Below are 26,889 nucleotides of genomic sequence, written 5' to 3'. Positions count from 1 at the left end.
TATTATAGCCTATGTGTTTGTGAAATAAGCATAACGGTCATAAATGTGTGGATTCCAGAGATACACGTGCCTACAGTAAACGAACGAAGGCGTGGTACATTGTGCCAATATATGAGAAGAAAAAATATTCATATATTCCGGAATTAATGCGGATCATTTTCGAACAGAGGGAAAACTTCAAGGTAAAAATAAAATCTGTTCTTTTTCAGCTATTAATTTATTATGATTTCTAGGGGTCATTGAAACAAAAAGTACCACTGGATGCTGATCACCCGTTAAGGATTGCCAAAACCAGAGGAATGGTAGAAGCCCCTTCAAAGGAGGAATTAAGAGAGAAACAGATATCTCGATTTTAAATAATAACTAAATTTCTTGGGAAATGACCGCAAAGCGACCCCCCACCACCCTAATCACTAGTAAGTCATAGGAAGGGAAATTTGCGGTCATCGTGCACTGTCAGTCCTTGAAGGGAAATGAAATCACTTTTCTAATGTCAAAAATAAACTTCAGCAATCCACGAAATAAGAGGTTTCGACAGTTGGAATGCTGAGGAATCGACGCTTATTTGGCTTGGGAACCTAGACATAAGAGACCCAACAAAGGCTTGGGATCCTAGACATAAGAGACCCAACAACGGCTTGGGATCCTAGACATAAGAGACCCAACAAAGGCTTGGGATCCTACACATAAGACACCTGACAAATCCATCACCACCCTCTTCTTTGGACCAACGATAGTCGTCCCCATCACCAACGGGTAGGTAAGATGGTGCCTACATGACAGAATCACTGCTATTTAGTATCAGCTCTGGCTTGATATTGATGGCCTGAAACTGACGAAACAGTTTGTTGATGGTCCTTGCAGGTCTTGAGCTAGGGACCTTGTAATGGATGCAGCGAGATGGCGTCATTTGGCATTGGTGACCTTTCATCCCGCATATACCCGCTTAGTCGGTAAACGTTAGGGGCGGCATGGTTTGGGCTGACTTGGCGGTATACCGGTGTCTCCTTGGTCACTTAGATGGACAACACATCCCCATACGATAAAGGACTTCAACCGTTGAAATAAAAGAGAACCAAAGCACGTAACGTATTATTACTTATTAGACTCTAAACTTGGCCTTAATACATCAGTTCATATTTCTTGTTTTATAACCCTTATACTTTATGACATCGGAGGAGAGGTTCCTCAGTATCACCACCATGAAGGGGCCGGATACCTTCCCGCAATTGGAAGCGCCAGAGGAGTTACCCACATCGGAGGCATCAGCGCGGAAGGACCTACATACCAATGTACCGTTACCATATCTAGATGAGGAATGTACCGAACGCCCTGGAAGCGGAGTCAACGAAGGAAACATGATGCGCCAGTGTCGAACGAGAAGCCTAAATTCCTGTGCCACAAGCAACCAAGAAAGAACCCGAGTCGTTTTGTATCTCAAGCGATACAGGCTCGAGAAGAGAGTTTTCCTCCGCGGTCTAACCCGGTTTCTCCTTTCCATTAGTTAGTATGCTGTGGCATTGGGGCTAGCCACCACCCCTCTATGCAATGTAAAGGGACCCACCTGTAAACTAGCCACAGGCTTAGTGTAGAAATCCCTTCATAGACAAAGCCTAGTTATTATTATTAGTCCATCTATATCTATATAAATCAAAGTCCTGACTGACTGACAGACTGATAATCAACGCCCAGCCCAAACCGCTTGCCCTAGAAGGCTGAACCTTTGCAGGAACGTTACTTAAAAGTAGTAGGCGCGTACTAAGAAAGATTTTTCCAATTCGCCGCCATCTTAAAAAATGGCGCCAACAAATGTAAACTCTTCTCCATGCAACAAAGCGTTTCAACCGATTTCACAAATATTTAGTACACTGGCAACCTATAGACGGGCTGAATGGTCTTTCGGGTTCGATTTGTGGCCATCTTTTTAAATGGCGGCCAAAAACTTAAAAACCCTTCTTTATGGAATAATGACCGCGTGAATAGTAATAAAAAATGTCCCGACGGGCTAGCGGGCAACGCCGAGTGCCTTTGCTCCTACGGTGTTACAAAAATATTATTTATCTGTTAAATCTAACCATTCTTTGTATCATTTTGATGGAAGTTCTTATTACACGCGAGCAACGCCGCGGGTAACAGCTAGTCAGAACATATATATCAACCAATTTTTAAATTTAAATTAAATACAAAATTTTACTTCCTAATTTTTACCTACTACTATTTTGTTTAATAATTATATATTTGTTATGCCTAATAGGATTATCGATTGTAACATTTTATATTTCTGTATAATTATCATATTTGAATGTGTTTGGGGAACAAGTAACGGACGCCGCCACGAGGCGTCGTTTTCCGTTTGTGACCTTTGATCCCGAATATACGCGCTTAGTCACTTTTCATTTAGGTGCGGAATGGTTTGGGCTTGTTGGCGGTATACGGGTGTCTCTCACTTAGATGGAAAACTGTTGGAATAAAAGAACTAAATGACGTAACGTATTATTTATTTCTTAATTAATGGACTCTATAGTAGTAAGATGTTTTCTCTGGCCCGCTAACTAGCTTTAATGTACGGATTGTACGATTTGGTCTGTTACAGCCTTACTCGGCTCAGCAGATGTGATATTAGGCTTAATAGACACCTGCATTTGATAGACGTTGATACTGATTGTTTCTCTCCTCTTTGCTGCAGCTACAGTGAGGGTGCACAATATGCATTTGGCATCAGTGGTGGGACGTGACCCCTCCCACAATAATAATGACTATAATTAAAGGGTTCCACATCCACAAGTCGCTTGGTACGGATGAAATGACACTACCTAGCTTAAACTGCACTAGGTGAAAGTAGCGCCATTGTCGCGGAGCAAGATTTTTCCAGTGGAAAGTATATGAAAAGGAATTGCTGACCGACTTCAAAATATATTTCCATTGCATATTTTGAGTTTCTATTTTAGAATCAGATACCGCGGTGAACTTCTTGCAAGGTTTTACAATAATAATAATAATATTGGCTTTTTATTGGAACAATCATTAAGGTGGAGTCCTAATTTACAATGATGTCCAGAGTTAATTTAATAAATAAAAGTAATGGATAATAACTTAGATTAAAAGTATAGAGCCTGTTTACAGATAATCCCAGCCTCATTGCCTTAATTTCTGTGCCACGTGATTGCTCATGGCATCTTTAAAAAGCATTATTGATGTTATTATTTTGTGGTGATTTTCTAGTTCATTCCAACATTTTATGCCTTGAAATTTTACATTCTTGTCTCTAACGCGCGAGTTACAACTTTCAGGGTAGAAGTTATATTTGTCTCCACGTGTTCTTATATTATTATTTCCCTTTGGGAACCAGTTTATTACATATTCTGGGAAGAGACCATTTCTCACTTTAAACATGAAAATTAACAGGTCAAAGTAGTAGTTGTAGTCCGTGGTATTTATATTTGCGACTTCCGTCGCGGAGGAGTATTTTCGAGTATTGGATATAAATGTATGTATATTTTTGAAAGTAATTGGTTTATTTGTTCACTTTGTTTATATATTGGAAACAGTAAGTTGTCCCTTTGATTACGTGTGGCAGAATTGGGCTCAAACATGTTTATTTGCTATTACAATTATGAAACTAAATTAGTCAAACGCAAAGGTGAATCTATTTCTTTTCAACGTCAATAAAGGATCAATGTATTGTATTTGTGGTTTATAATAAGCACACAGTAAGACCAAGTGTAAGTCACTGAACTAAATTAAATACTTACTAAAATAGGACGAATGCATTTCAATATCGTGGCTATGTAGGATCACATCCGCAAACCTAAATTTTGGAATAAAAAGAGTATAAAACAAGCGTTCAATATAAAACTATTTTATTTTTTTCCCGAGTGACCGAACATTCTCAAATATAATAAGTAAATCTTACACCTTCATTTCAGTTTAGACCATCTAAATAATCAAAAACAAACCACCCTTTCACAGCATGAAGTTAGAATAATAAACAGCCCGCGCCTTCAAACCGTCGTCTGCTCTAAGTCTAAACTGTTAAATGGCAACTTATGTCCAGCACTGGTAGAAAAAAAAGGTCTGATCATAAACCAACCTTAAAAATTAAAGGTGGCAGCACATTCTTGGATTTTTTTGAAGCTGTGCGGACAAGTACAACTCTAGGGGCGAATCGTGAGCAGATTTCCGCTTTAAACTAACAATTTAGGAGGGAGGTGTGATAACCTTTGCACCTTATCGATTTATATGTTTTTTTATTAATACGTTTCAAGTTGTATAAAAGCCAGTAGTAACATAATAAAAAATTAAGTTATTGTTTACACGTTTACAAGGGTAGTCGTGCTTCTTTTACGCGTTACATACGGCGTTATTACAACTAATATGATTCTTTCGTATTATTGCAAAATTTATGTTTTTTACATAATGTTTTAGTAATTAAATTTTTTACTCATTTCCTTTTCATTTCGTCTGAAATGGTTCTAAGCGTGTTTTGATTCATTTAGTTTTTAGCCACATCGTAGTATACGATAGGCTCTTAGTTTGACCCGAGCCGTCCGTCCGTAGTAGTAGTAGTAGTAGTGGCCGGGGTTGTCGCTTCGTTATCGTCAGATTTTAGCTTAAAAGGAACTTTATATTACCACAACCCACCCATAGGGGTTACTGGGCTCGGTTAGAGATTTAATTTTAATTAAAAATTTTTCAAGTCAGACCCGGGAATCGAACCCGGATCGCTGGCGCAACAGGCAGACATTCTACCAACTGAACCATTGAGACTTGAAAGAAACCTAGAGTTTTTTATTATTTATTCTTATCTCTAAAATGTCGGGGTGAAGTGGGGTGGGGTACCTCTTAATCTGTGGGGTGGGAAACTTTTGAATTTTTATCTATGGGGTCGGATACTTGTAAATTTAAATGTTTGGGGTTTTTATATTTATTTCCTTTTATTTATGTGCTAATTAAATAGATGTTTGTCTGAACTTGCATCTTTGGGGTCGGATACTTCTGAACTTGCATCTTTGGGGTCGGATACTTCTGAACTTGCATCTTTGGGGTCGGATACTTCTGAACTTGCATCTTTGGGGTCGGATACTTCTGAACTTGCATCTTTGGGGTCGGATACTTCTGAACTTGCATCTTTGGGGTCGGATACTTCTGAACTTGCATCTTTGGGGTCGGATACTTCTGAACTTGCATCTTTGGGGTCGGATACTTCTGAACTTGCATCTTTGGGGTCGGATACTTCTGAACTTGCATCTTTGGGGTCGGATACTTCTGAACTTGCATCTTTGGGGTCGGATACTTCTGAACTTGCATCTTTGGGGTCGGATACTTCTGAACTTGCATCTTTGGGGTCGGATACTTCTGAACTTGCATCTTTGGGGTCGGATACTTCTGAACTTGCATCTTTGGGGTCGGATACTTCTGAACTTGCATCTTTGGGGTCGGATACTTCTGAACTTGCATCTTTGGGGTCGGATACTTCTGAACTTGCATCTTTGGGGTCGGATACTTCTGAACTTGCATCTTTGGGGTCGGATACTTCTGAACTTGCATCTTTGGGGTCGGATACTTCTGAACTTGCATCTTTGGGGTCGGATACTTCTGAACTTGCATCTTTGGGGTCGGATACTTCTGAACTTGCATCTTTGGGGTCGGATACTTCTGAACTTGCATCTTTGGGGTCGGATACTTCTGAACTTGCATCTTTGGGGTCGGATACTTCTGAACTTGCATCTTTGGGGTCGGATACTTCTGAACTTGCATCTTTGGGGTCGGATACTTCTGAACTTGCATCTTTGGGGTCGGATACTTCTGAACTTGCATCTTTGGGGTCGGATACTTCTGAACTTGCATCTTTGGGGTCGGATACTTCTGAACTTGCATCTTTGGGGTCGGATACTTCTGAACTTGCATCTTTGGGGTCGGATACTTCTGAACTTGCATCTTTGGGGTCGGATACTTCTGAACTTGCATCTTTGGGGTCGGATACTTCTGAACTTACATCTTTGGGGTCGGATACTTCTGAACTTGTATCTTTGGGGTCGGATACTTCTGAACTTGTATCTTTGGGGTCGGATACTGCTGAACTTGTATCTTTGGGGTCGGATACTGCTGAACTTGTATCTTTGGGGTCGAATACTTCTGAACTTGTATCTTTGGGGAAGTCTTAACCAATCCTAGACAGGAGGCCAACCTCTGTTCTTCATATTCTGGTATAGAAATACCTTGCACTATGAGTATATTCATGCATACTAATGAATATCTTTTTTACGCTTGCGTACTAACTACAGTGTTTCACAAGTAAAACGTTCTTGATTGCTGGAGCCTTACAAACGATGGGGCTCTAATCTGGCCGGGGCCGTCTTGTTCTTAAATCTATTCTGTTGATTAAAAGTGTTACTTGCCACAATATTGTGTTCTTCGAATAGAAATACGGTTAACAATTATCACAGCCTGAGAAAAAAAAAAGAAAGTTGAATGCAAAAAGTTGAAAAAGGCAAAGCCAAGTAAAACTCTTGGAAAGAACAAATAAAAATCTAAAAGTACAAATGTTTATTTCACTTCATAATCCTACTTCTATAAATCTACAAGAACATGCACGTACAAAAAGGAGTGAAATCTCACCAAAAACATCTCTGTAAAAATATGCCAAGTTGTTTGGCCGTAAAAAGAAGTGAGATCTAAAATACGGCCAAGTTATTATCTCCAGGTGAACCAACATTTTATTCGACTTAAAACTTCTCAAGAATGTTTTTCTGACTTGGCCATTAGCATTCCAAACTTGCATCCTTCTTATTTGCACCCGTGAAGGTTAATAACGGAAATTACAAGTTTAACCACAAAGGCTTATCAAGAATATTTAGCCAATTTGATTTAATATTTTAATTTCGATCCATATCTGGAATTAAACGAATCTTTGAAATGCTAATGGCCAAGTCAGAAAAACATTCTTGAGAAGTTTTAAGTCGAATAAAATGTTGGTTCACCTGGAGATAATAACTTGGCCGTATTTTAGATCTCACTTCTTTTTACGGCCAAACAACTACAAAATTTAGTAGCTATGAAAACTAGTTCAAGTATCAAAACAACGTGGCTCCGACGAGAATCGAACTCATGATCTCCTGTTTACGTGACAGGCGCTTTAACCACTAAGCCACGGAGCCCTGGTTCTGAAGCGAGATTAATGCTGAATATTTCAGTAATTCTACTAAATTAACTCCTTCGCAGTGCCTACCTATTCTTTGCATTAATGCATATCTCAAGCAAATATTATTTTAAGTTTTTAAAATTTAATAGCTACGAAAACTAGTTCAAGTATCATAACAACGAGCTCCGACGAGAATCGAACTCATGATCTCCGGATTACGAGACAGGCGCTTTAACCACTAAGCCACGGAGCCCTGGTTCCGAAGCGAGATTAATGCTGAATATTTCCGTAATTTTACTAAATTAACTCCTTCGCAGTGTTTACCTATTCTTTGCACTAATGCATATCTCAAGCAACTATAATTTTTAGTTTTTCAAAATTTAATAGCTACGAAAACTAGTTCAAGTATCATAACAACGAGGCTCCGACGAGAATCGAACTCATGATCTCCTTTTTACAAGACAGGCGCTTTAACCACTAACCCACGGAGCCCTGGTTTCGAAGCTAGATTAATGCTGAATATTTCCGTAATTTTACTAAATTAAATCCTTCGCAGTGTTTACCTATTCTTTGCACTAATGCATATCTCAAGCAACTATAATTTTTAGTTTTTCAAAATTTAATAGCTACGAAAACTAGTTCAGTTATCATAACAACGAGGCTCCGACGAGAATCGAACTCATGATCTCCTGTTAACGAGACAGGCGCTTTAACCACTGAGCCACGAGCCCTGGTTCCGAAGCGAGATTAATGCTGAATATTTCCGAATTTTTTCTAAATTAACTCGTTTTTAGTTTTACCCTATTGTTTGCATTAATGCATATCTCAACCAGTTATTATTTTTAGTTTTTCAAAATTTAATAGATACGAAAACTAGTTCAAGAATCATAACAACGACGCTCCGACGAGAATCGAACTCATGATCTCCTGTTTACAAGACAGGCGCTTTAACCACTAAGCCACGGAGCCCTGGTTCCGAAGCGAGATTAATGCTGAATATTTCCGTTATTTTACTAAATTAACTCGTTTTTAGTTTTACCCTATTGTTTGCATTAATGCATATCTCAACCAGTTATTATTTTTAGTTTTTCAAAATTTAATAGCTACGAAAACTAGTTCAAGTATCATAACAACGAGGCTCCGACGAGAATTGAACTCATGATCTCCTTTTTACAAGACAGGCGCTTTAACCACTAAGCCACGGAGCAATGGTTCCGAAGCGAGATTAATGCTGAATATTTCCGTAATTTTATTAAATTAACTCCTTCGCAGTGTTTAGCTATTCTTTGCATTAATGCATATTTCAAGCAACTATTATTTTTAGTTTTTCAAAATTTAATAGCTACGAAAACTAGTTCAAGTTTCATAACAACAAGGCTCCGACGAGAATCGAACTCATGATCTCCTGTTTACGAGACAGGCGCTTTAACCACTAAGCCACGGAGCCCTGGTTTCGAAGCGAGATTAATGCTATATATTTCCGTAATTTTACTAAATTAAATCCTTCGCAGTGTTTACCTATTCTTTGCATTAATGCATAACTCAAGCAACTATAATTTTTAGTTTTTCAAAATTTAAAAGCTACGAAAACTAGTTCAAGTTTCATAACAACAAGGCTCCGACGAGAATCGAACTCATGATCTCCTGTTTACCGAGTCAGGCGCTTTAACCACTATGCCACGGAGCCCTGGTTCCGAAGCGAGATTAATGCTGAATATTTCTGAAATTTTACTAAATTAACTCGTTTTTAGTTTTACCCTATTGTTTGCATTAATGCATATCTCAACCACTTATTATTTTTAGTTTTTCAAAATTTTGTAGCTATGAAAACTAGTTCAAGTATCAAAACAACGAGGCTCCGACGAGAATCGAACTCATGATCTCCTGTTTACGAGACAGGCGCTTTAACCACTAAGCCACGGAGCCCTGGTTCCGAAGCGAGATTAATGCTGAATATTTCCGTAATTTTACTAAATTAACTCCTTCGCAGTGCCTACCTATTCTTTGCATTAATGCATATCTCAAGCAACTATTATTTTAAGTTTTTAAAATTTAATAGCTACTAAAACTAGTTCAAGTATCATAACAACGAGGCTCCGACGAGAATCGAACTCATGATCTCCTGTTTACGAGACAGGCGCTTTAACCACTAAGCCACGGAGCCCCGGTTCCGAAGCGAGATTAATGCTGAATATTTCCGTAATTTTACTAAATTAACTCCTTCGCAGTGTTTACCTATTCTTTGCATTAATGCATATCTCAAGCAACTATTATTTTTAGTTTTTCAAAATTTAATAGCTACGAAAACTAGTTCAAGTATCATAACAACGAGGCTCCGACGAGAATCGAACTCATGACCTCCTGTTTACAAGACAGGCGCTTTAACCACTAAGCCACGGAGCCCTGGTTCCAAAGCGAGATTAGTGCTGAAAATTACGTAATTTTACTAAATTAACTCCTTCGCAGTGTTTACCCTAATGTTTGCATTAATGCATATCTCAAGCAACTATTATATGCGTATCTCAAGCAACTATTATTTTTAGTTTTTCAAAATTTAATAGCTACGAAAACTAGTTCAAGTTTCATAACAACAAGGCTCCGACGAGAATCGAACTCATGATCTCCTGTTTACCGAGTCAGGCGCTTTAACCACTAAGCCACGGAGCCCTGGTTCCGAAGCGAGATTAATGCTGAATATTTCTGAAATTTTACTAAATTAACTCGTTTTTAGTTATACCCTATTGTTTGCATTAATGCATATCTCAACCACTTATTATTTTTAGTTTTTCAAAATTTTGTAGCTTTGAAAACTAGTTCAAGTATCAAAACAACGAGGCTCCGACGAGAATCGAACTCATGATCTCCTGTTTACGAGACAGGCGCTTTAACCGCTAAGCCACGGAGCCCTGGATCCGAAGCGAGATTAATGCTGAATATTTCCGTAATTTTACTAAATTAACTCCTTCGCAGTGTTTAGCTATTCTTTGCATTAATGCATATCTCAAGCAACTCTCATTTTTAGTTTTTCAAAATTTAATAGCTACGAAAACTAGTTCAAGTTTCATAACAACAAGGCTCCGACGAGAATTGAACTCATGATCTCCTGTTTACCGAGTCAGGCGCTTTAACCACTAAGCCACGGAGCCCTGGTTCCGAAGCGAGATTAATGCTGAATATTTCTGAAATTTTACTAAATTAACTCGTTTTTAGTTTTACCCTATTGTTTGCATTAATGCATATCTCAACCACTTATTATTTTTAGTTTTTCAAAATTTTGTAGCTATGAAAACTAGTTCAAGTATAAAAACAACGAGGCTCCGACGAGAATCGAACTCATGATCTCCTGTTTACGAGACAGGCGCTTTAACCACTAAGCCACGGAGCCCTGGTTCCGAAGCGAGATTAATGCTGAATATTTCCGAAATTTTACTAAGTTAACTCCTTCGCAGTGTTTAGCTATTCTTTGCATTAATGCATATCTCAAGCAACTATTATTTTTAGTTTTTCAAAATTTAATAGCTACGAAAACTAGTTCAAGTTTCATAACAACAAGGCTCCGACGAGAATCGAACTCATGATCTCCTGTTTACCGAGTCAGGCGCTTTAACCACTAAGCCACGGAGCCCTGGTTCCGATGCGAGATTAATGCTGAATATTTCAGTAATTTTCCTAAATTAAACCGTTTGTAGTTTTACACAATTGTTTAAATATATGCGTATCTCAAGCAACTATAATTTTTAGTTTTTCAAAATTTAATAGCTACGAAAACTAGTTCAAGTTTCATAACAACGAGGCTCCGACGAGAATTGAACTCATGATCTCCTGTTTACCGAGTCAGGCGCTTTAACCACTAAGCCACGGAGCCCTGGTTCCGAAGCGAGATTAATGCTGAATATTTCTGAAATTTTACTAAATTAACTCGTTTTTAGTTTTACCCTATTGTTTGCATTAATGCATATCTCAACCACTTATTATTTTTAGTTTTTCAAAATTTTGTAGCTATGAAAACTAGTTCAAGTATAAAAACAACGAGGCTCCGACGAGAATCGAACTCATGATCTCCTGTTTACCGAGTCAGGCGCTTTAACCACTAAGCCACGGAGCCCTGGTTCCGATGCGAGATTAATGCTGAATATTTCAGTAATTTTCCTAAATTAAACCGTTTGTAGTTTTACACAATTGTTTAAATATATGCGTATCTCAAGCAACTATAATTTTTAGTTTTTCAAAATTTAATAGCTACGAAAACTAGTTCAAGTTTCATAACAACGAGGCTCCAACGAGAATTGAACTCATGATCTCCTGTTTACCGAGTCAGGCGCTTTAACCACTAAGCCACAGAGCCCTGGTTCCGAAGCGAGATTAATGCTGAATATTTCTGAAATTTTACTAAATTAACTCGTTTTTAGTTTTACCCTATTGTTTGCATTAATGCATATCTCAACCACTTATTATTTTTAGTTTTTCAAAATTTTGTAGCTATGAAAACTAGTTCAAGTATAAAAACAACGAGGCTCCGACGAGAATCGAACTCATGATCTCCTGTTTACGAGACAGGCGCTTTAACCACTAAGCCACGGAGCCCTGGTTCCGAAGCGAGATTAATGCTGAATATTTCCGAAATTTTACTAAGTTAACTCCTTCGCAGTGTTTAGCTATTCTTTGCATTAATGCATATCTCAAGCAACTATTATTTTTAGTTTTTCAAAATTTAATAGCTAGGAAAACTAGTTCAAGTTTCATAACAACAAGGCTCCGACGAGAATCGAACTCATGATCTCCTGTTTACCGAGTCAGGCGCTTTAACCACTAAGCCACGGAGCCCTGGTTCCGAAGCGAGATTAATGCTGAATATTTCTGAAATTTTACTAAATTAACTCGTTTTTAGTTTTACCCTATTGTTTGCATTAATGCATATCTCAACCACTTATTATTTTTAGTTTTTCAAAATTTTGTAGCTTTGAAAACTAGTTCAAGTATCAAAACAACGAGGCTCCGACGAGAATCGAATTCATGATCTCTTGTTTACGATACAGGCGCTTTAACCACTAAGCCACGGAGCCCTGGTTCCGAAGCGAGATTAATGCTGAATATTTCCGTAATTTTACTAAATTAAATCCTTCGCAGTGTTTACCTATTCTTTGCATTAATGCATATCTCAAGCAACTATAATTTTTAGTTTTTCAAAATTTAAAAGCTACGAAAACTAGTTCCAGTATCATAAAAACAAGGCTCCGACGAGAATCGAACTCATGATCTCCTGTTTACAAGACAAGCGCTTTAACCACTATGCCACGGAGCCCTGGTTCCGAAGAGAGATTAATGCTGAATATTTCAGTTACTTTCCTAAATTAACTCGTTTGTAGTTTTACCCAATTGTTTAAATATATGCGTATCTCAAGCAAATATAATTTTTAGTTTTTCAAAATTTAAAAGCCACGAAAACTAGTTCAAGTATCATTACAACAAGGCTCCGACGAGAATCGAACTCATGATCTCCTGTTTACAAGACAGGCGCTTTAACCACTATGCCACGGAGCCCTGGTTCCGAAGCGAGATTAATGCTGAATATTTCTGAAATTTTACTAAATTAACTCGTTTTTAGTTTTACCCTATTGTTTGCATTAATGCATATCTCAACCACTTATTATTTTTAGTTTTTCAAAATTTTGTAGCTTTGAAAACTAGTTCAAGTATCAAAACAACGAGGCTCCGACGAGAATCGAACTCATGATCTCCTGTTTACGAGACAGGCGCTTTAACCACTAAGCCACGGAGCCCTGGTTCCGAAGCGAGATTAATGCTGAATATTTCCGTAATTTTACTAAATTAACTCCTTCGCAGTGTTTACCTATTCTTTGCATTAATGCATATCTCAAGCAACTATAATTATTAGTTTTTCAAAATTTAAAAGCTACGAAAACTAGTTCAAGTATCATAACAACGAGGCTCCGACGAGATTCGAACTCATGATCTCCTGTTTACAAGACAGGCGCTTTAACCACTGAGCCACGAGCCCTGGTTCCGAAGCGAGATTAATGCTGAATATTTCCGAATTTTTACTAAATTAACTCGTTTTTAGTTTTACCCTATTGTTTGCATTAATGCATATCTCAACTAGTTATTATTTTTAGTTTTTCAAAATTTAATAGCTACGAAAACTAGTTCAAGAATCATAACAACGAGGCTCCGACGAGAATCGAACTCATGATCTCCTATTTACAAACCAGGCGCTATAACCACTAAGCCACGGAGCCCTGGTTCCGAAGCGAGATTAATGCTGAATATTTCAGTAATTTTCCTAAATTAAATCGTTTGTAGTTTTACCCAATTGTATAAATATATGCGTATCTCAACCAGTTATTATTTTTAGTTTTTCAAAATTTAATAGCTACGAAAACTAGTTCAAGTATCATAACAACGAGGCTCCGACGAGAATTGAACTCATGATCTCCTTTTTACAAGACAGGCGCTTTAACCACTAAGCAACGGAGCCCTGGTTCCGAAGCGAGATTAATGCTGAATATTTCCGTAATTTTATTAAATTAACTCCTTCGCAGTGTTTAGCTATTCTTTGCATTAATGCATATCTCAAGCAACTATTATTTTTAGTTTTTCAAAATTTAATAGCTACGAAAACTAGTTCAAGTATCAAAACAACGAGGCTCCGACGAGAATCGAACTCATGATCTCCTGTTTACGAGACAGGCGCTTTAACCGCTAAGCCACGGAGCCCTGGATCCGAAGCGAGATTAATGCTGAATATTTCCGTAATTTTACTAAATTAACTCCTTCGCAGTGTTTAGCTATTCTTTGCATTAATGCATATCTCAAGCAACTATTATTTTAAGTTTTTAAAATTTAATAGCTACGAAAACTAGTTCAATTATCATAACAACGAGGCTCCGACAAGAATCGAACTCATGATCTCCTGTTAACGAGACAGGCGCTTTAACCACTGAGCCACGGAGCCCTGGTTCCGAAGCGAGATTAATGCTGAATATTTCCGAAATTTTACTAAATTAACTCCTTCGCAGTGTTTAGCTATTCTTTGCATTAATGCATATCTCAAGCAACTATAATTTTTAGTTTTTCAAAATTTAAAAGCTACGAAAACTAGTTCAAGTTTCATAACAACAAGGCTCCGACGAGAATCGAACTCATGATCTCCTGTTTACCGAGACAGGCGCTTTAATCACTAAGCCACGGAACCCTGGTTCCGAAGCGAGATTAATGCTAAATATTTCCGTAATTTTACTAAATTAACTCCTTCGCAGTGTTTACCTATTCTTTGCATTAATGCATATCTCAAGCAACTATTATTTTTAGTTTTTCAAAATTTAATAGGTACGAAAACTAGTTCAAGTATCATAACAACGAGGCTCCGACGAGAATTGAACTCATGATCTCCTTTTTACAAGACAGGCGCTTTAACCACTAAGCCACGGAGCCCTGGTTCCGAAGCGAGATTAATGCTGAATATTTCCGAAATTTTACTAAATTAACTCCTTCGCAGTGTTTAGCTATTCTTTGCATTAATGCATATCTCAAGCAAATATAATTTTTAGTTTTTCAAAATTTAAAAGCTACGAAAACTAGTTCAAGTATCATTACAACAAGGCTCCGACGAGAACCGAACTCATGGCCTCCTGTTTACGAGACAGGCGCTTTAACCACTAAGCCACGGAACCCTGGTTCCGAAGCGAGATTAATGCTAAATATTTCCGTAATTTTACTAAATTAACTCCTTCGCAGTGTTTACCTATTCTTTGCATTAATGCATATCTCAAGCAACTATTATTTTTAGTTTTTCAAAATTTAATAGGTACGAAAACTAGTTCAAGTATCATAACAACGAGGCTGCGACGAGAATCGAACTCATGATCTCCTGTTTACCGAGACAGGCGCTTTAACCACTATGCCACGGGGCCCTGGTTCCGAAGCGAGATTAATGCTGAATATTTCCGTAATTTTACTAAATTAAATCCTTCGCAGTGTTTACCTATTCTTTGCATTAATGCATAACTCAAGCAACTATAATTTTTAGTTTTTCAAAACTTAAAAGCTACGAAAACTAGTTCAAATTTCATAACAACAAGGCTCAAACGAGAATCGAACTCATGATCTCCTGTTTACCGAGACAGGCGCTTTAACCACCAGGACTCCGTGGCTTAGTGGTTAAAGCGCCTGCCTTGTAAACAGGAGATCATGAGTTCGATTCTCGTCGGAGCCTCGTTGTTATGATACTTGAACTAGTTTTCGTAGCTATTAAATTTGGAAAAACTAAAAATAATAGTTGCTTGAGATATGCATTAATGCAAAGAATAGGTAAACACTGCGAAAGAGTTAATTTAGTAAAATTACGGAAATATTCAGCATTAATCTCGCTTCGGAACCAGGGCTCCGTGGCTTAGTGGTTAAGGCGCCTGTCTTGTAAACAGGAAATCATGAGTTCGATTCTCGTCGGAGCCTCATTGTTATGATACTTGAACTAGTTTTCATAGCTACTAAATTTTGAAAAACTAAAAATAATAGTTGCTTGAGATATGCATTAATGCAAAGAATAGGTAAACACTGCGAAAGAGTTAATGTAGTAAAATTAAGGAAATATTCAGCATTAATCTCGCTTCGGAACCAGGGCTCCGTGGCTTAGTGGTTAAAGCGCCTGTCTTGTAAACAGGAAATCATGAGTTCGATTCTCGTCGGAGCCTCGTTGTTATGATACTTGAACTAGTTTTCATAGCTACTAAATTTTGAAAAACTAAAAATAATAGTTGCTTGAGATATGCATTAATGCAAAGAATAGGTAAACACTGCGAAAGAGTTAATTTAGTAAAATTAAGGAAATATTCAGCATTAATCTCGCTTCGGAACCAGGGCTCCGTGGCTTAGTGGTTAAAGCGCCTGTCTTGTAAACAGGAGATCATGAGTTCGATTCTCGTCGGAGCCTCGTTGTTATGATACTTGAACTAGTTTTCATAGCTACTAAATTTTGAAAAACTAAAAATAATAGTTGCTTGAGATATGCATTAATGCAAAGAATAGGTAAACACTGCGAAAGAGTTAATTTAGTAAAATTACGGAAATATTCAGCATTAATCTCGCTTCGGAACCAGGGCTCCGTGGCTTAGTGGTTAAGGCGCCTGTCTTGTAAACAGGAAATCATGAGTTCGATTCTCGTCGGAGCCTCATTGTTATGATACTTGAACTAGTTTTCATAGCTACTAAATTTTGAAAAACTAAAAATAATAGTTGCTTGAGATATGCATTAATGCAAAGAATAGGTAAACACTGCGAAAGAGTTAATGTAGTAAAATTAAGGAAATATTCAGCATTAATCTCGCTTCGGAACCAGGGCTCCGTGGCTTAGTGGTTAAAGCGCCTGTCTTGTAAACAGGAAATCATGAGTTCGATTCTCGTCGGAGCCTCGTTGTTATGATACTTGAACTAGTTTTCGTAGCTATTAAATTTTGAAAAACTAAAAATTATAGTTGCTTGAGATATGCATTAGTGCAAAGAATAGGTAAACACTGCGAAGGATTTAATTTAGTAAAATTACGGAAATATTCAACACTAATCTTGCTTCGGAAGCAGGGCTCCGTGGGATAGTGGTTAAAGCGCCTGTCTTGTAAAAAGGAGATCATGAGTTCGATTCTCGTCGGAGCCTTGTTGTTATGATACTTGAACTAGTTTTCATAGCTATTAAATTTTGAAAAACTAAAAATAATAGTTGCTTGAGATATGCATTAATGCAAACAATAGGGTAAAATTAAAAACGAGTTAATTTAGTAAAATTACGGAAATATTCAGCATTAATCTCGCTTCGGAACCAGGGCTCCGTGGCTTAGTGGTTAAGGCGCCTGTCTTGTAAACAGGAAATCATGAGTTCGATTCTCGTCGGAGCCTCGTTGTTATGATACTTGAACTAGTTTTCGTAGCTATTAAATTTTGAAAAACTAAAAATAATAGTTGCTTGAGATATACATTAATGCAAAGAATAGGTAAACACTGCGAAGGAGTTAATTTAGAAAAATTACGGAAATATTCAGCATTAATCTCGCTTCGGAACCAGGGCTCCGTGGCTTAGTGGTTAAAGCGCCTGTCCTGTAAACAGGAGATCATGAGTTCGATTCTCGTCGGAGCCTCGTTGTTATGATACTTGAACTAGTTTTCATAGCTACTTAATTTTGAAAAACTAAAAATAATAGTTGCTTGAGATATGCATTAATGCAAAGAATAGGTAAACACTGCGAAGGAGTTAATTTAGTAAAATTAAGGAAATATTCAGCATTAATCTCGCTTCGGAACCAGAGCTCCGTGGCTTAGTGGTTAAAGCGCCTGTCTCGTAAACAGGAGATCATGAGTTCGATTCTCGTCGGAGCCTCGTTGTTATGATACTTGAACAAGTTTTCGTAGCTATTAAATTTTGAAAAACTAAAAATTATAGTTGCTTGAGATATGCATTAGTGCAAAGAATAGGTAAACACTGCGAAGGATTTAATTTAGTAAAATTACGGAAATATTCAGCATTAATCTCGCTTCGGAACCAGGGCTCCGTGGCTTAGTGGTTAAAGCGCCTGTCTTGTAAACAGGAGATCATGAGTTCGATTCTCGTCGGAGCCTCGTTGTTATGATACTTGAACTAGTTTTCATAGCTACTAAATTTTGAAAAACTAAAAATAATAGTTGCTTGAGTTATGCATTAATGCAAAGAATAGGTAAACACTGCGAAAGAGTTAATTTAGTAAAATTACGGAAATATTCAGCATTAATCTCGCTTCGGAACCAGGGCTCCGTGGCTTAGTGGTTAAGGCGCCTGTCTTGTAAACAGGAAATCATGAGTTCGATTCTCGTCGGAGCCTCGTTGTTATGATACTTGAACTAGTTTTCGTAGCTATTAAATTTTGAAAAACTAAAAATAATAGTTGCTTGAGATACGCATATATTTAAACAATTGGGTAAAACTACAAACGAGTTAATTAAGGAAAATTACTGAAATATTCAGCATTAATCTCGCTTCGGAACCAAGGCTCCGTGGCTTAGTGGTTATAGCGCCTGTTTTGTAAATAGGAGATCATGAGTTCGATTCTCGTCGGAGCTTCGTTGTTATGATACTTGAACTAGTTTTCGTAGCTATTAAATTTTGAAAAACTAAAAATAATAGTTGCTCTAGATATGCATTAATGCAAACAATAGGGTAAACACTGCGAAGGAGTTATTTAGTAAAATTACGGAAATATTCAGCATTAATCTCGCTTTGGAACCAGGGCTCCGTGGCTTAGTGGTTAAAGCGCCTGTCTTGTAAACAGGAGATCATGAGTTCGATTCTCGTCGGAGCCTCGTTGTTATGATACTTGAACTAGTTTTCGTAGCTATTAAATTTTGAAAAACTAAAAATAATAGTTGCTTGAGTTATGCATTAATGCAAAGAATAGGTAAACACTGCGAAAGAGTTAATTTAGTAAAATTACGGAAATATTCAGCATTAATCTCGCTTCGGAACCAGGGCTCCGTGGCTTAGTGGTTAAGGCGCCTGTCTTGTAAACAGGAAATCATGGGTTCGATTCTCGTCGGAGCCTCGTTGTTATGATACTTGAACTAGTTTTCGTAGCTATTAAATTTTGAAAAACTAAAAATAATAGTTGCTTGAGATACGCATATATTTAAACAATTGGGTAAAACTACAAACGAGTTAATTAAGGAAAATTACTGAAATATTCAGCATTAATCTCGCTTCGGAACCAAGGCTCCGTGGCTTAGTGGTTATAGCGCCTGTTTTGTAAATAGGAGATCATGAGTTCGATTCTCGTCGGAGCTTCGTTGTTATGATACTTGAACTAGTTTTCGTAGCTATTAAATTTTGAAAAACTAAAAATAATAGTTGCTCTAGATATGCATTAATGCAAACAATAGGGTAAACACTGCGAAGGAGTTATTTAGTAAAATTACGGAAATATTCAGCATTAATCTCGCTTTGGAACCAGGGCTCCGTGGCTTAGTGGTTAAAGCGCCTGTCTTGTAAACAGGAGGTCATGAGTTCGATTCTCGTCGGAGCCTCGTTGTTATGATACTTGAACTAGTTTTCGTAGCTATTAAATTTTGAAAAACTAAAAATAATAGTTGCTTGAGATATGCATTAATGCAAAGAATAGGTAAACACTGCGAAGGAGTTAATTTAGTAAAATTAAGGAAATATTCAGCATTAATCTAGCTTCGGAACCAGGGCTCCGTGGCTTAGTGGTTAAAGCGCCTGTCTTGTAAACAGGAGATCATGAGTTCGATTCTCGTCGGAGCCACGTTGTTATGATTCTTGAACTAGTTTTCATAGCTATTAAATTTTGAAAAACTAAAAATAATAGTTGCTTGAGATATGCATTAATGCAAAGAATAGGTAAACACTGCGAAGGAGTTAATTTAGTAAAATTAAGGAAATATTCAGCATTAATCTAGCTTCGGAACCAGGGCTCCGTGGCTTAGTGGTTAAAGCGCCTGTCTTGTAAACAGGAGGTCATGAGTTCGATTCTCGTCGGAGCCTCGTTGTTATGATACTTGAACTAGTTTTCATAGCTACTAAATTTTGAAAAACTAAAAATAATAGTTGCTTGAGAAATGCATTAATGCAAAGAATAGGTGAACACTGCGAAAGAGTTAATTTAGTAAAATTACGGAAATATTCAGCATTAATCTCGCTTCGGAACCAGGGCTCCGTGGCTTAGTGGTTAAGGCGCCTGTCTTGTAAACAGGAAATCATGAGTTCGATTCTCGTCGGAGCCTCGTTGTTATGATACTTGAACTAGTTTTCGTAGCTATTAAATTTTGAAAAACTAAAAATAATAGTTGCTTGAGATATACATTAATGCAAAGAATAGGTAAACACTGCGAAGGAGTTAATTTAGAAAAATTACGGAAATATTCAGCATTAATCTCGCTTCGGAACCAGGGCTCCGTGGCTTAGTGGTTAAAGCGCCTGTCCTGTAAACAGGAGATCATGAGTTCGATTCTCGTCGGAGCCTCGTTGTTATGATACTTGAACTAGTTTTCATAGCTACTTAATTTTGAAAAACTAAAAATAATAGTTGCTTGAGATACGCATATATTTAAACAATTGGGTAAAACTACAAACGAGTTAATTAAGGAAAATTACTGAAATATTCAGCATTAATCTCGCTTCGGAACCAAGGCTCCGTGGCTTAGTGGTTATAGCGCCTGTTTTGTAAATAGGAGATCATGAGTTCGATTCTCGTCGGAGCTTCGTTGTTATGATACTTGAACTAGTTTTCGTAGCTATTAAATTTTGAAAAACTAAAAATAATAGTTGCTCTAGATATGCATTAATGCAAACAATAGGGTAAACACTGCGAAGGAGTTATTTAGTAAAATTACGGAAATATTCAGCATTAATCTCGCTTTGGAACCAGGGCTCCGTGGCTTAGTGGTTAAAGCGCCTGTCTTGTAAACAGGAGGTCATGAGTTCGATTCTCGTCGGAGCCTCGTTGTTATGATACTTGAACTAGTTTTCGTAGCTATTAAATTTTGAAAAACTAAAAATAATAGTTGCTTGAGATATGCATTAATGCAAAGAATAGGTAAACACTGCGAAGGAGTTAATTTAGTAAAATTAAGGAAATATTCAGCATTAATCTAGCTTCGGAACCAGGGCTCCGTGGCTTAGTGGTTAAAGCGCCTGTCTTGTAAACAGGAGATCATGAGTTCGATTCTCGTCGGAGCCACGTTGTTATGATTCTTGAACTAGTTTTCATAGCTATTAAATTTTGAAAAACTAAAAATAATAGTTGCTTGAGATATGCATTAATGCAAAGAATAGGTAAACACTGCGAAGGAGTTAATTTAGTAAAATTAAGGAAATATTCAGCATTAATCTAGCTTCGGAACCAGGGCTCCGTGGCTTAGTGGTTAAAGCGCCTGTCTTGTAAACAGGAGGTCATGAGTTCGATTCTCGTCGGAGCCTCGTTGTTATGATACTTGAACTAGTTTTCATAGCTACTAAATTTTGAAAAACTAAAAATAATAGTTGCTTGAGAAATGCATTAATGCAAAGAATAGGTAAACACTGCGAAAGAGTTAATTTAGTAAAATTACGGAAATATTCAGCATTAATCTCGCTTCGGAACCAGGGCTCCGTGGCTTAGTGGTTAAGGCGCCTGTCTTGTAAACAGGAAATCATGAGTTCGATTCTCGTCGGAGCCTCGTTGTTATGATACTTGAACTAGTTTTCGTAGCTATTAAATTTTGAAAAACTAAAAATAATAGTTGCTTGAGATATACATTAATGCAAAGAATAGGTAAACACTGCGAAGGAGTTAATTTAGAAAAATTACGGAAATATTCAGCATTAATCTCGCTTCGGAACCAGGGCTCCGTGGCTTAGTGGTTAAAGCGCCTGTCCTGTAAACAGGAGATCATGAGTTCGATTCTCGTCGGAGCCTCGTTGTTATGATACTTGAACTAGTTTTCATAGCTACTTAATTTTGAAAAACTAAAAATAATAGTTGCTTGAGATACGCATATATTTAAACAATTGGGTAAAACTACAAACGAGTTAATTAAGGAAAATTACTGAAATATTCAGCATTAATCTCGCTTCGGAACCAAGGCTCCGTGGCTTAGTGGTTATAGCGCCTGTTTTGTAAATAGGAGATCATGAGTTCGATTCTCGTCGGAGCTTCGTTGTTATGATACTTGAACTAGTTTTCGTAGCTATTAAATTTTGAAAAACTAAAAATAATAGTTGCTCTAGATATGCATTAATGCAAACAATAGGGTAAACACTGCGAAGGAGTTATTTAGTAAAATTACGGAAATATTCAGCATTAATCTCGCTTTGGAACCAGGGCTCCGTGGCTTAGTGGTTAAAGCGCCTGTCTTGTAAACAGGAGGTCATGAGTTCGATTCTCGTCGGAGCCTCGTTGTTATGATACTTGAACTAGTTTTCGTAGCTATTAACTTTTGAAAAACTAAAAATAATAGTTGCTTGAGATATGCATTAATGCAAAGAATAGGTAAACACTGCGAAGGAGTTAATTTAGTAAAATTAAGGAAATATTCAGCATTAATCTAGCTTCGGAACCAGGGCTCCGTGGCTTAGTGGTTAAAGCGCCTGTCTTGTAAACAGGAGATCATGAGTTCGATTCTCGTCGGAGCCACGTTGTTATGATTCTTGAACTAGTTTTCATAGCTATTAAATTTTGAAAAACTAAAAATAATAGTTGCTTGAGATATGCATTAATGCAAAGAATAGGTAAACACTGCGAAGGAGTTAATTTAGTAAAATTAAGGAAATATTCAGTATTAATCTAGCTTCGGAACCAGGGCTGCGTGGCTTAGTGGTTAAAGCGCCTGTCTTGTAAACAGGAGGTCATGAGTTCGATTCTCGTCGGAGCCTCGTTGTTATGATACTTGAACTAGTTTTCATAGCTACTAAATTTTGAAAAACTAAAAATAATAGTTGCTTGAGAAATGCATTAATGCAAAGAATAGGTAAACACTGCGAAGGAGTTAATTTAGTAAAATTACGGAAATATTCAGCATTAATCTAGCTTCGGAACCAGGGCTCCGTGGCTTAGTGGTTAAAGCGCCTGTCTCGTAAACAGGAGATCATGAGTTTGATTCTCGTCGGAGCCTCGTTGTTATGATACTTGAACTAGTTTAAGTAGCTATTAAATTTTGAAAAACTTAAAATAATAGTTGCTTGAGAAATGCATTAATGCAAAGAATAGGTAAACACTGCGAAGGAGTTAATTTAGTAAAATTACGGAAATATTCAGCATTAATCTAGCTTCGGAACCAGGGCTCCGTGGCTTAGTGGTTAAAGCGCCTGTCTTGTAAACAGGAGATCATGAGTTCGATTCTCGTCGGAGCCACGTTGTTATGATTCTTGAACTAGTTTTCATAGCTATTAAATTTTGAAAAACTAAAAATAATAGTTGCTTGAGATATGCATTAATGCAAAGAATAGATTAACACTGCGAAGGAGTTAATTTAGTAAAATTAAGGAAATATTCAGCATTAATCTAGCTTCGGAACCAGGGCTCCGTGGCTTAGTGGTTAAAGCGCCTGTCTTGTAAACAGGAGGTCATGAGTTCGATTCTCGTCGGAGCCTCGTTGTTATGATACTTGAACTAGTTTTCATAGCTACTAAATTTTGAAAAACTAAAAATAATAGTTGCTTGAGAAATGCATTAATGCAAAGAATAGGTAAACACTGCGAAGGAGTTAATTTAGTAAAATTACGGAAATATTCAGCATTAATCTAGCTTCGGAACCAGGGCTCCGTGGCTTAGTGGTTAAAGCGCCTGTCTCGTAAACAGGAGATCATGAGTTTGATTCTCGTCGGAGCCTCGTTGTTATGATACTTGAACTAGTTTTAGTAGCTATTAAATTTTGAAAAACTTAAAATAATAGTTGCTTGAGAAATGCATTAATGCAAACAATAGGTAAACACTGCGAAGGAGTTAATTTAGTAAAATTAAGGAAATATTCAGCATTAATCTCGCTTCGGAACCAGGGCTCCGTGGCTTAGTGGTTAAAGCGCCTGTCCTGTAAACAGGAGATCATGAGTTCGATTCTCGTCGGAGCCTCGTTGTTATGATACTTGAACTAGTTTTCATAGCTACTTAATTTTGAAAAACTAAAAATAATAGTTGCTTGAGATACGCATATATTTAAACAATTGGGTAAAACTACAAACGAGTTAATTTAGGAAAATTACTGAAATATTCAGCATTAATCTCGCTTCGGAACCAGGGCTCCGTGGCTTAGTGGTTAAGGCGCCTGTCTTGTAAACAGGAAATCATGAGTTCGATTCTCGTCGGAGCCTCGTTGTTATGATACTTGAACTAGTTTTCATAGCTATTAAATTTTGAAAAACTAAAAATAATAGTTGCTTGAGATATACATTAATGCAAAGAATAGGTAAACACTGCGAAGGAGTTAATTTAGAAAAATTACGGAAATATTCAGCATTAATCTCGCTTCGGAACCAGGGCTCCGTGGCTTAGTGGTTAAAGCGCCTGTCCTGTAAACAGGAGATCATGAGTTCGATTCTCGTCGGAGCCTCGTTGTTATGATACTTGAACTAGTTTTCATAGCTACTTAATTTTGAAAAACTAAAAATAATAGTTGCTTGAGATACGCATATATTTAAACAATTGGGTAAAACTACAAACGAGTTAATTTAGGAAAATTACTGAAATATTCAGCATTAATCTAGCTTCGGAACCAGGGCTCCGTGGCTTAGTGGTTAAAGCGCCTGTCTTGTAAACAGGAGATCATGAGTTCGATTCTCGTCGGAGCCACGTTGTTATGATTCTTGAACTAGTTTTCATAGCTATTAAATTTTGAAAAACTAAAAATAATAGTTGCTTGAGATATGCATTAATGCAAAGAATAGGTAAACACTGCGAAGGAGTTAATTTAGTAAAATTAAGGAAATATTCAGCATTAATCTAGCTTCGGAACCAGGGCTCCGTGGCTTAGTGGTTAAAGCGCCTGTCTTGTAAACAGGAGGTCATGAGTTCGATACTCGTCGGAGCCTCGTTGTTATGATACTTGAACTAGTTTTCATAGCTACTAAATTTTGAAAAACTAAAAATAATAGTTGCTTGAGAAATGCATTAATGCAAAGAATAGGTAAACACTGCGAAGGAGTTAATTTAGTAAAATTACGGAAATATTCAGCATTAATCTAGCTTCGGAACCAGGGCTCCGTGGCTTAGTGGTTAAGGCGCCTGTCTTGTAAACAGGAAATCATGAGTTCGATTCTCGTCGGAGCCTCGTTGTTATGATACTTGAACTAGTTTTCATAGCTATTAAATTTTGAAAAACTAAAAATAATAGTTGCTTGAGATATACATTAATGCAAAGAATAGGTAAACACTGCGAAGGAGTTAATTTAGAAAAATTACGGAAATATTCAGCATTAATCTCGCTTCGGAACCAGGGCTCCGTGGCTTAGTGGTTAAAGCGCCTGTCCTGTAAACAGGAGATCATGAGTTCGATTCTCGTCGGAGCCTCGTTGTTATGATACTTGAACTAGTTTTCATAGCTACTTAATTTTGAAAAACTAAAAATAATAGTTGCTTGAGATACGCATATATTTAAACAATTGGGTAAAACTACAAACGAGTTAATTTAGGAAAATTACTGAAATATTCAGCATTAATCTCGCTTCGGAACCAGGGCTCCGTGGCTTAGTGGTTAAGGCGCCTGTCTTGTAAACAGGAAATCATGAGTTCGATTCTCGTCGGAGCCTCGTTGTTATGATACTTGAACTAGTTTTCGTAGCTATTAAATTTTGAAAAACTACAAGTCGGGAAAACCAAAATATTACCTCTCCGTGTCGAGAAGATTATATAACCTTAAGTATCCAATGAAAACGTCGACCTTTTTGCCCTCATCCTTTCCCGCGCTTTGCGCTTCCGCATTTCATACTTACTCTCAACATTATCTTCCTCCATTTTACATATAAAAATCAAATACTCACAAAAAGAAGTGGCAAAAACCTGCTGGCTCTTTACAACCACTTAATTTGACTTAATATCCAATTTCCAACAACAATAATATACCGGTAGTTTAATTGACAGCCTACTAGCATCGAAATTCTCATTAAGAATGGCTCCCGCGGATAAAAAACGGCAATTTTCAACTAGGTGGGCGTTATCTCATTAGATTTGAAAAATATCATTTGTCTTTTTTACCAATGCCTAACCGTTTGGATTTTTTAAAGCTTTCTAGCACCAAAAAATATTTTTGAATGAGGATAAAAAAGGTCTGTCCTCTCGTAATTTTTAAAGCTTTTCTCATGATTACTCTATACAACAGTAACAAGGAGTATAAACCCATTAGTGGAAGCAGTATTTTTTTCCCAAAACAATCTCGCTTATGTTTATGCAATGAATGAAATATATCACAATGCACGGGCCTTGATTATAGGAGGCAATGAAGGAAATATATCGCATGCACGGGCCTTGGTAGATATAGGAGGCAATGATAATCTCTCTCTTTGCACGAGAGGTTTATCTTTAATATTTAAATAAATATAATTATTTTTAATTATTTTAATCCTCAATAATTAACATTAATAATAGTTAAATCGTTTAAAATAAAGTTATACCTATTATCTTCTCAAACTTTGCTAATATTGACGTTTAAAGTGAAGTGTACCCCTCTTCCCGCTTTCTTCAAATTTTGGGGTATATATACGATTCGTTTCCATTATAATAGTAAGGAAAAACCGCAAATGCGAAAACCTTTGGTAGCGATCCTACCTTAGGGAGGCTAGACGTTTCTCGTAACCCTAGCTGATCGCCGCGTATATCCTAAAACCAAACGATGATAATGGAGTAGAAGCCAATGATACAGATTGGTGTCTATGTGGAATAGACGGCATACCAGTGGATGGTGGTGTTAGAAGCCAGTGTAAGTGCAGACTGGTGTCAATGTGGGATTGACAAAGAACAGAAGATGATGGTGTTGGAAGCCAGATAAATACCAGACTGGTGTTCATGTGGGATGGACGAAGACCAAACATGGTGGTGTGAGAACTCAAGTATAGAGTGGCCAACGGAGAGTAATACAATTTTCCAAATTTCTGTGAACTGTCAATGCGGTCCGGAAATTGGGAACACGTTTGCTCCGATACGCAAACTGCGAACGCGGTCACGTGGGTGTAACAACGGACAGACACACAGACACACACCCATACGGGCACACGATTGACACTTGGGGAC

General features: G+C 37.3%; 2 long non-coding RNA genes and 62 other non-coding genes across 66 annotated transcripts; 44 read left to right on the top strand and 20 right to left on the bottom strand.

Annotated features, from left to right (window-relative positions):
• The first annotated feature begins 27 nt into the window (after positions 1 to 27).
• LOC149662394 (uncharacterized) lies at positions 28 to 1,419 on the top strand. Of its 2 annotated transcripts, XR_016368581.1 has the most exons (5): positions 28 to 182; positions 234 to 416; positions 511 to 568; positions 603 to 756; positions 865 to 1,419. It is a non-coding gene; the product is annotated as an uncharacterized LOC149662394 (long non-coding RNA). The 2 variants fall into 2 exon arrangements; XR_016368580.1 differs by having other exon boundaries at positions 511 to 756.
• Positions 1,420 to 1,528: 109 nt separating this feature from the next.
• Positions 1,529 to 3,684, top strand: LOC149662393 (uncharacterized). Of its 2 annotated transcripts, none has more exons than XR_016368598.1 (2): positions 1,529 to 2,485; positions 2,687 to 3,684. It is a non-coding gene; the product is annotated as an uncharacterized LOC149662393 (long non-coding RNA). The 2 variants fall into 2 exon arrangements; XR_016368597.1 differs by having other exon boundaries at positions 2,594 to 3,684.
• A 3,400-nt stretch (positions 3,685 to 7,084) lies between these two features.
• On the bottom strand, positions 7,085 to 7,157 carry TRNAT-CGU (transfer RNA threonine (anticodon CGU)). Its single transcript has one exon. It is a non-coding gene; the product is annotated as a tRNA-Thr (tRNA).
• Positions 7,158 to 7,321: 164 nt separating this feature from the next.
• Positions 7,322 to 7,394, bottom strand: TRNAT-CGU (transfer RNA threonine (anticodon CGU)). Its single transcript has one exon. It is a non-coding gene; the product is annotated as a tRNA-Thr (tRNA).
• Positions 7,395 to 7,799: 405 nt separating this feature from the next.
• TRNAT-CGU (transfer RNA threonine (anticodon CGU)) lies at positions 7,800 to 7,871 on the bottom strand. The gene has a single exon. It is a non-coding gene; the product is annotated as a tRNA-Thr (tRNA).
• A 164-nt stretch (positions 7,872 to 8,035) lies between these two features.
• TRNAT-UGU (transfer RNA threonine (anticodon UGU)) lies at positions 8,036 to 8,110 on the bottom strand. Its single transcript has one exon. It is a non-coding gene; the product is annotated as a tRNA-Thr (tRNA).
• A 405-nt stretch (positions 8,111 to 8,515) lies between these two features.
• On the bottom strand, positions 8,516 to 8,588 carry TRNAT-CGU (transfer RNA threonine (anticodon CGU)). Its single transcript has one exon. It is a non-coding gene; the product is annotated as a tRNA-Thr (tRNA).
• Positions 8,589 to 8,994: 406 nt separating this feature from the next.
• TRNAT-CGU (transfer RNA threonine (anticodon CGU)) lies at positions 8,995 to 9,067 on the bottom strand. The gene has a single exon. It is a non-coding gene; the product is annotated as a tRNA-Thr (tRNA).
• A 165-nt stretch (positions 9,068 to 9,232) lies between these two features.
• TRNAT-CGU (transfer RNA threonine (anticodon CGU)) lies at positions 9,233 to 9,305 on the bottom strand. Its single transcript has one exon. It is a non-coding gene; the product is annotated as a tRNA-Thr (tRNA).
• A 166-nt stretch (positions 9,306 to 9,471) lies between these two features.
• On the bottom strand, positions 9,472 to 9,544 carry TRNAT-UGU (transfer RNA threonine (anticodon UGU)). Its single transcript has one exon. It is a non-coding gene; the product is annotated as a tRNA-Thr (tRNA).
• Positions 9,545 to 9,974: 430 nt separating this feature from the next.
• TRNAT-CGU (transfer RNA threonine (anticodon CGU)) lies at positions 9,975 to 10,047 on the bottom strand. The gene has a single exon. It is a non-coding gene; the product is annotated as a tRNA-Thr (tRNA).
• A 406-nt stretch (positions 10,048 to 10,453) lies between these two features.
• TRNAT-CGU (transfer RNA threonine (anticodon CGU)) lies at positions 10,454 to 10,526 on the bottom strand. The gene has a single exon. It is a non-coding gene; the product is annotated as a tRNA-Thr (tRNA).
• A 1,126-nt stretch (positions 10,527 to 11,652) lies between these two features.
• Positions 11,653 to 11,725, bottom strand: TRNAT-CGU (transfer RNA threonine (anticodon CGU)). The gene has a single exon. It is a non-coding gene; the product is annotated as a tRNA-Thr (tRNA).
• A 645-nt stretch (positions 11,726 to 12,370) lies between these two features.
• On the bottom strand, positions 12,371 to 12,443 carry TRNAT-UGU (transfer RNA threonine (anticodon UGU)). The gene has a single exon. It is a non-coding gene; the product is annotated as a tRNA-Thr (tRNA).
• Positions 12,444 to 12,609: 166 nt separating this feature from the next.
• Positions 12,610 to 12,682, bottom strand: TRNAT-UGU (transfer RNA threonine (anticodon UGU)). The gene has a single exon. It is a non-coding gene; the product is annotated as a tRNA-Thr (tRNA).
• Positions 12,683 to 12,848: 166 nt separating this feature from the next.
• On the bottom strand, positions 12,849 to 12,921 carry TRNAT-CGU (transfer RNA threonine (anticodon CGU)). Its single transcript has one exon. It is a non-coding gene; the product is annotated as a tRNA-Thr (tRNA).
• A 166-nt stretch (positions 12,922 to 13,087) lies between these two features.
• TRNAT-UGU (transfer RNA threonine (anticodon UGU)) lies at positions 13,088 to 13,159 on the bottom strand. Its single transcript has one exon. It is a non-coding gene; the product is annotated as a tRNA-Thr (tRNA).
• A 166-nt stretch (positions 13,160 to 13,325) lies between these two features.
• On the bottom strand, positions 13,326 to 13,398 carry TRNAT-UGU (transfer RNA threonine (anticodon UGU)). The gene has a single exon. It is a non-coding gene; the product is annotated as a tRNA-Thr (tRNA).
• A 405-nt stretch (positions 13,399 to 13,803) lies between these two features.
• Positions 13,804 to 13,876, bottom strand: TRNAT-CGU (transfer RNA threonine (anticodon CGU)). The gene has a single exon. It is a non-coding gene; the product is annotated as a tRNA-Thr (tRNA).
• Positions 13,877 to 14,041: 165 nt separating this feature from the next.
• TRNAT-CGU (transfer RNA threonine (anticodon CGU)) lies at positions 14,042 to 14,114 on the bottom strand. The gene has a single exon. It is a non-coding gene; the product is annotated as a tRNA-Thr (tRNA).
• A 406-nt stretch (positions 14,115 to 14,520) lies between these two features.
• Positions 14,521 to 14,593, bottom strand: TRNAT-UGU (transfer RNA threonine (anticodon UGU)). The gene has a single exon. It is a non-coding gene; the product is annotated as a tRNA-Thr (tRNA).
• Positions 14,594 to 14,759: 166 nt separating this feature from the next.
• On the bottom strand, positions 14,760 to 14,832 carry TRNAT-CGU (transfer RNA threonine (anticodon CGU)). Its single transcript has one exon. It is a non-coding gene; the product is annotated as a tRNA-Thr (tRNA).
• A 468-nt stretch (positions 14,833 to 15,300) lies between these two features.
• Positions 15,301 to 15,374, top strand: TRNAT-UGU (transfer RNA threonine (anticodon UGU)). Its single transcript has one exon. It is a non-coding gene; the product is annotated as a tRNA-Thr (tRNA).
• A 166-nt stretch (positions 15,375 to 15,540) lies between these two features.
• On the top strand, positions 15,541 to 15,613 carry TRNAT-UGU (transfer RNA threonine (anticodon UGU)). The gene has a single exon. It is a non-coding gene; the product is annotated as a tRNA-Thr (tRNA).
• Positions 15,614 to 15,779: 166 nt separating this feature from the next.
• TRNAT-UGU (transfer RNA threonine (anticodon UGU)) lies at positions 15,780 to 15,852 on the top strand. Its single transcript has one exon. It is a non-coding gene; the product is annotated as a tRNA-Thr (tRNA).
• A 166-nt stretch (positions 15,853 to 16,018) lies between these two features.
• TRNAT-UGU (transfer RNA threonine (anticodon UGU)) lies at positions 16,019 to 16,091 on the top strand. Its single transcript has one exon. It is a non-coding gene; the product is annotated as a tRNA-Thr (tRNA).
• A 166-nt stretch (positions 16,092 to 16,257) lies between these two features.
• Positions 16,258 to 16,330, top strand: TRNAT-UGU (transfer RNA threonine (anticodon UGU)). Its single transcript has one exon. It is a non-coding gene; the product is annotated as a tRNA-Thr (tRNA).
• A 166-nt stretch (positions 16,331 to 16,496) lies between these two features.
• On the top strand, positions 16,497 to 16,569 carry TRNAT-UGU (transfer RNA threonine (anticodon UGU)). Its single transcript has one exon. It is a non-coding gene; the product is annotated as a tRNA-Thr (tRNA).
• Positions 16,570 to 16,974: 405 nt separating this feature from the next.
• Positions 16,975 to 17,047, top strand: TRNAT-UGU (transfer RNA threonine (anticodon UGU)). The gene has a single exon. It is a non-coding gene; the product is annotated as a tRNA-Thr (tRNA).
• Positions 17,048 to 17,213: 166 nt separating this feature from the next.
• On the top strand, positions 17,214 to 17,286 carry TRNAT-UGU (transfer RNA threonine (anticodon UGU)). Its single transcript has one exon. It is a non-coding gene; the product is annotated as a tRNA-Thr (tRNA).
• Positions 17,287 to 17,452: 166 nt separating this feature from the next.
• TRNAT-CGU (transfer RNA threonine (anticodon CGU)) lies at positions 17,453 to 17,525 on the top strand. The gene has a single exon. It is a non-coding gene; the product is annotated as a tRNA-Thr (tRNA).
• A 166-nt stretch (positions 17,526 to 17,691) lies between these two features.
• TRNAT-UGU (transfer RNA threonine (anticodon UGU)) lies at positions 17,692 to 17,764 on the top strand. The gene has a single exon. It is a non-coding gene; the product is annotated as a tRNA-Thr (tRNA).
• Positions 17,765 to 17,930: 166 nt separating this feature from the next.
• Positions 17,931 to 18,003, top strand: TRNAT-UGU (transfer RNA threonine (anticodon UGU)). The gene has a single exon. It is a non-coding gene; the product is annotated as a tRNA-Thr (tRNA).
• Positions 18,004 to 18,169: 166 nt separating this feature from the next.
• On the top strand, positions 18,170 to 18,242 carry TRNAT-UGU (transfer RNA threonine (anticodon UGU)). Its single transcript has one exon. It is a non-coding gene; the product is annotated as a tRNA-Thr (tRNA).
• A 166-nt stretch (positions 18,243 to 18,408) lies between these two features.
• TRNAT-UGU (transfer RNA threonine (anticodon UGU)) lies at positions 18,409 to 18,481 on the top strand. Its single transcript has one exon. It is a non-coding gene; the product is annotated as a tRNA-Thr (tRNA).
• A 166-nt stretch (positions 18,482 to 18,647) lies between these two features.
• On the top strand, positions 18,648 to 18,720 carry TRNAT-UGU (transfer RNA threonine (anticodon UGU)). Its single transcript has one exon. It is a non-coding gene; the product is annotated as a tRNA-Thr (tRNA).
• A 166-nt stretch (positions 18,721 to 18,886) lies between these two features.
• TRNAT-UGU (transfer RNA threonine (anticodon UGU)) lies at positions 18,887 to 18,959 on the top strand. The gene has a single exon. It is a non-coding gene; the product is annotated as a tRNA-Thr (tRNA).
• Positions 18,960 to 19,125: 166 nt separating this feature from the next.
• TRNAT-UGU (transfer RNA threonine (anticodon UGU)) lies at positions 19,126 to 19,198 on the top strand. The gene has a single exon. It is a non-coding gene; the product is annotated as a tRNA-Thr (tRNA).
• A 166-nt stretch (positions 19,199 to 19,364) lies between these two features.
• TRNAT-UGU (transfer RNA threonine (anticodon UGU)) lies at positions 19,365 to 19,437 on the top strand. Its single transcript has one exon. It is a non-coding gene; the product is annotated as a tRNA-Thr (tRNA).
• A 166-nt stretch (positions 19,438 to 19,603) lies between these two features.
• On the top strand, positions 19,604 to 19,676 carry TRNAT-UGU (transfer RNA threonine (anticodon UGU)). The gene has a single exon. It is a non-coding gene; the product is annotated as a tRNA-Thr (tRNA).
• Positions 19,677 to 19,842: 166 nt separating this feature from the next.
• On the top strand, positions 19,843 to 19,915 carry TRNAT-UGU (transfer RNA threonine (anticodon UGU)). Its single transcript has one exon. It is a non-coding gene; the product is annotated as a tRNA-Thr (tRNA).
• A 166-nt stretch (positions 19,916 to 20,081) lies between these two features.
• On the top strand, positions 20,082 to 20,154 carry TRNAT-UGU (transfer RNA threonine (anticodon UGU)). The gene has a single exon. It is a non-coding gene; the product is annotated as a tRNA-Thr (tRNA).
• A 166-nt stretch (positions 20,155 to 20,320) lies between these two features.
• On the top strand, positions 20,321 to 20,393 carry TRNAT-UGU (transfer RNA threonine (anticodon UGU)). Its single transcript has one exon. It is a non-coding gene; the product is annotated as a tRNA-Thr (tRNA).
• Positions 20,394 to 20,559: 166 nt separating this feature from the next.
• On the top strand, positions 20,560 to 20,632 carry TRNAT-UGU (transfer RNA threonine (anticodon UGU)). Its single transcript has one exon. It is a non-coding gene; the product is annotated as a tRNA-Thr (tRNA).
• Positions 20,633 to 20,798: 166 nt separating this feature from the next.
• On the top strand, positions 20,799 to 20,871 carry TRNAT-UGU (transfer RNA threonine (anticodon UGU)). Its single transcript has one exon. It is a non-coding gene; the product is annotated as a tRNA-Thr (tRNA).
• Positions 20,872 to 21,037: 166 nt separating this feature from the next.
• Positions 21,038 to 21,110, top strand: TRNAT-UGU (transfer RNA threonine (anticodon UGU)). The gene has a single exon. It is a non-coding gene; the product is annotated as a tRNA-Thr (tRNA).
• A 166-nt stretch (positions 21,111 to 21,276) lies between these two features.
• TRNAT-UGU (transfer RNA threonine (anticodon UGU)) lies at positions 21,277 to 21,349 on the top strand. The gene has a single exon. It is a non-coding gene; the product is annotated as a tRNA-Thr (tRNA).
• A 166-nt stretch (positions 21,350 to 21,515) lies between these two features.
• Positions 21,516 to 21,588, top strand: TRNAT-UGU (transfer RNA threonine (anticodon UGU)). The gene has a single exon. It is a non-coding gene; the product is annotated as a tRNA-Thr (tRNA).
• A 166-nt stretch (positions 21,589 to 21,754) lies between these two features.
• TRNAT-UGU (transfer RNA threonine (anticodon UGU)) lies at positions 21,755 to 21,827 on the top strand. The gene has a single exon. It is a non-coding gene; the product is annotated as a tRNA-Thr (tRNA).
• Positions 21,828 to 21,993: 166 nt separating this feature from the next.
• TRNAT-UGU (transfer RNA threonine (anticodon UGU)) lies at positions 21,994 to 22,066 on the top strand. Its single transcript has one exon. It is a non-coding gene; the product is annotated as a tRNA-Thr (tRNA).
• Positions 22,067 to 22,232: 166 nt separating this feature from the next.
• On the top strand, positions 22,233 to 22,305 carry TRNAT-UGU (transfer RNA threonine (anticodon UGU)). Its single transcript has one exon. It is a non-coding gene; the product is annotated as a tRNA-Thr (tRNA).
• A 166-nt stretch (positions 22,306 to 22,471) lies between these two features.
• TRNAT-UGU (transfer RNA threonine (anticodon UGU)) lies at positions 22,472 to 22,544 on the top strand. The gene has a single exon. It is a non-coding gene; the product is annotated as a tRNA-Thr (tRNA).
• A 166-nt stretch (positions 22,545 to 22,710) lies between these two features.
• Positions 22,711 to 22,783, top strand: TRNAT-CGU (transfer RNA threonine (anticodon CGU)). The gene has a single exon. It is a non-coding gene; the product is annotated as a tRNA-Thr (tRNA).
• Positions 22,784 to 22,949: 166 nt separating this feature from the next.
• TRNAT-UGU (transfer RNA threonine (anticodon UGU)) lies at positions 22,950 to 23,022 on the top strand. The gene has a single exon. It is a non-coding gene; the product is annotated as a tRNA-Thr (tRNA).
• A 166-nt stretch (positions 23,023 to 23,188) lies between these two features.
• On the top strand, positions 23,189 to 23,261 carry TRNAT-UGU (transfer RNA threonine (anticodon UGU)). Its single transcript has one exon. It is a non-coding gene; the product is annotated as a tRNA-Thr (tRNA).
• A 166-nt stretch (positions 23,262 to 23,427) lies between these two features.
• Positions 23,428 to 23,500, top strand: TRNAT-CGU (transfer RNA threonine (anticodon CGU)). The gene has a single exon. It is a non-coding gene; the product is annotated as a tRNA-Thr (tRNA).
• A 166-nt stretch (positions 23,501 to 23,666) lies between these two features.
• TRNAT-UGU (transfer RNA threonine (anticodon UGU)) lies at positions 23,667 to 23,739 on the top strand. The gene has a single exon. It is a non-coding gene; the product is annotated as a tRNA-Thr (tRNA).
• Positions 23,740 to 23,905: 166 nt separating this feature from the next.
• Positions 23,906 to 23,978, top strand: TRNAT-UGU (transfer RNA threonine (anticodon UGU)). Its single transcript has one exon. It is a non-coding gene; the product is annotated as a tRNA-Thr (tRNA).
• A 166-nt stretch (positions 23,979 to 24,144) lies between these two features.
• TRNAT-UGU (transfer RNA threonine (anticodon UGU)) lies at positions 24,145 to 24,217 on the top strand. The gene has a single exon. It is a non-coding gene; the product is annotated as a tRNA-Thr (tRNA).
• Positions 24,218 to 24,383: 166 nt separating this feature from the next.
• TRNAT-UGU (transfer RNA threonine (anticodon UGU)) lies at positions 24,384 to 24,456 on the top strand. The gene has a single exon. It is a non-coding gene; the product is annotated as a tRNA-Thr (tRNA).
• A 166-nt stretch (positions 24,457 to 24,622) lies between these two features.
• TRNAT-UGU (transfer RNA threonine (anticodon UGU)) lies at positions 24,623 to 24,695 on the top strand. Its single transcript has one exon. It is a non-coding gene; the product is annotated as a tRNA-Thr (tRNA).
• A 166-nt stretch (positions 24,696 to 24,861) lies between these two features.
• TRNAT-UGU (transfer RNA threonine (anticodon UGU)) lies at positions 24,862 to 24,934 on the top strand. The gene has a single exon. It is a non-coding gene; the product is annotated as a tRNA-Thr (tRNA).
• Positions 24,935 to 25,100: 166 nt separating this feature from the next.
• On the top strand, positions 25,101 to 25,173 carry TRNAT-UGU (transfer RNA threonine (anticodon UGU)). Its single transcript has one exon. It is a non-coding gene; the product is annotated as a tRNA-Thr (tRNA).
• A 166-nt stretch (positions 25,174 to 25,339) lies between these two features.
• Positions 25,340 to 25,412, top strand: TRNAT-UGU (transfer RNA threonine (anticodon UGU)). Its single transcript has one exon. It is a non-coding gene; the product is annotated as a tRNA-Thr (tRNA).
• The last annotated feature ends 1,477 nt before the right edge of the window (positions 25,413 to 26,889 follow it).

This window comes from Phalangium opilio, unplaced genomic scaffold (genome assembly GCF_054372755.1).
Source record: "Phalangium opilio isolate 3A_F unplaced genomic scaffold, DU_Popi_V2 ptg000063l_1, whole genome shotgun sequence".
NCBI classification, from domain to species: Eukaryota; Metazoa; Arthropoda; class Arachnida; order Opiliones; family Phalangiidae; genus Phalangium; species Phalangium opilio.
The sequence above is the reverse complement of the archived record's forward strand: the minus strand, read 5'-3'. Positions and strand labels throughout refer to the sequence as shown.